Source organism: Rhinolophus sinicus, chromosome 14 (assembly GCF_057876585.1).
Source record: "Rhinolophus sinicus isolate RSI-liver-muscle chromosome 14, RSI-T2T, whole genome shotgun sequence".
Lineage (NCBI taxonomy): Eukaryota > Metazoa > Chordata > Mammalia > Chiroptera > Rhinolophidae > Rhinolophus > Rhinolophus sinicus.
This window is the reverse complement of record NC_142514.1, coordinates 78,055,331-78,057,550: the sequence shown is the minus strand read 5'-3', so window position 1 is coordinate 78,057,550 and position 2,220 is coordinate 78,055,331. Positions and strand designations below refer to the sequence as shown.

The following is a 2,220-nucleotide window of genomic DNA, read 5'->3' as shown; positions in this document are numbered from 1 at the left end:
TCCGGGAACTGGCTGCTCCCACCACATTCCTTAGCAGCCTGCAAGCACCCTCCAGGTGCACGCAGAGATAATGCCTTAGGGGGTGGAAACAGGTTAAGCATAAACTGAGCCATTCTATAAGGCTCAGAGTTTCCTGTAACCATGGCTCCCCACAAGAGCTCCTATAATTCTATAATAAAAAGACAATTCAAGATATTAAATGGCAAATGTTCTGAAGAGAGATCTCACAAAGCAAGATAGGCACGTGGCCAAGAAGCACATAAACAAGAACACATTACTAGTCATGAGGGAAATGCACAGTAAAATTACAACAACACAGCAGCATACACAAAGCAGAATGGCTACAATTTAAAAGAGTGCAACCAACTACTGGGAAGGATGTAGAGTGACGGAAAGGTTCACACACTGTCGGTGGGACTTCAAACTTTTACTCGCAAGTCCACAGGTAGGTATTTACCCAAGAGAAATAAACATATGTCTATAAAGAGATACAAGAATGTTCACAGCAGCTTTTCATAAGAGCAGGGTAGAAAACACTACCCACTGAGTAACTGCTCTGATATGATTATTTAGAACAAGCAAAACTAATAGATGCAGGGATAAATGAGAACACTGATTGCCATGGGGTGGGAGACAATGAGTATTATTGACTGGGAAAAAGCATGAGTGAATTTTCCGCAGGACTGAAAATGTTCCACACCTCGGTAGGCTTTGAGTTACACAGGTGTAAACACCTGTCCAATTCATTCAGTGGTACATCTAAGAATTTTACAATTCGCTACATGTAAATTCTTGCTAAATTAAACACGCAATACATATTTAATTCTAGTTCGAGCAATGCATGCTGAGTATTTGGGGGTGAAGTGTGTTCATACCTTAAGTTTCGTTGTAATACACCCAAAATATAATGGGATGGATATCCATTTGGTAAAGCAAATACAACAAAATATCAGTATCTGGGTGCTGGTAATATGTTTGTCCACTGCACACTTCTTTCAACATTTCTTCTGTGTGAATTTTATAATCAAATCTGTGGGGGAAGAAAAACACCAAAAGACATATTTGGTTATTTCTGTAGGTATGTTCCTTCCCCTCTCCAATGACTAGTCTTATTTTCTTCCCTTTAGAACCTTATAACACCTAGACACATCAACTGAATAACCTCGTTCTCACGCCTACTCCTTAAGCTTGGACATACTGTTTCCTTATATATTGACCTTGAAACAACCCTAAATTTGATTCCACCATGCTCTCCTAAATTTTGACTTGGTTGATCAGAAGTGGGTCCCACTAAGCTGGCAAAAAGAAAGTCTATAATTGGGTGCTTACAGAAACCTCAACCACCAAAAATGTGGGACTTACTATATGTTAACTTTATAATACCTTTACTTGGGTTATCTCACATGAGGTAGACACCATTGCTGTGCAAGAGGAAACTGAGGCATGGAGATATATGGCCTAATATCCTGTAGCTTAAACAGCGGACATCCTACAGACACAAGCTAAATATACTTAGTACTCATATCTCCATGTTAAAGAGAAGGAAGTTGCCCTTTCTGTCTCCCGCTGCTGCAAGGAGAGGCGCTGTCACCATGTTCACGCATCTGCAACGGAAGGCTGTGCCCAACTGCTCTAGCATCCTGATCAGAAGGAACAAGCCTACATACAGCACTGAGCCCAATAATGTGAAAGCCTGCAACTCCTTCCGCTGTAACGGGCTGATTCACCGCAAGAATATGGACCTGGAGTGAGGGGCCAACCGCAGAGGTGTGGTGGTCGTCATGAAGTGGAGATCTAGCCAGTGAAAGCCATCCACCTCCTACATGAGGACAAACATCAACACGAAGGCTCGGGCCCCCCTCAGCAGCATCCGGAACATTTTCCCCAAGAAGAAGTACTGCCGAGGTCTGCGCATGGCCGACACCCACAGCGCCAGTGCCATCCTGCGCAGCCAGGAGCCAGGGACACTGAAGAGGAAGCAGGCTCGCCCCACCCAGGGCTCCTGAGCACCTTCCTGACCACAAGCAATACACCATAAAGCATCAGCTGACTTTCTCCAAATAAAGAAAGGAAGGAAGGAAGGAAGGAAGGAAGGAAGGAAGGAAGGAAGGAAGGAAGGAAGGAAGGAAGGAAGGAAAGGAAGAAGTTGATGTATAAAAAGGTTACTTTTACCAAGGTCATCCACGCCACTAAGTGGCAGGGCTGTACCTGACCTGATAA

General features: G+C 43.8%; 1 pseudogene; it reads left to right on the top strand.

The window, feature by feature from the left end:
* The first annotated feature begins 1,592 nt into the window (after positions 1-1,592).
* On the top strand, positions 1,593-2,006 carry LOC148755739 (large ribosomal subunit protein eL28 pseudogene; annotated as a pseudogene).
* The last annotated feature ends 214 nt before the right edge of the window (positions 2,007-2,220 follow it).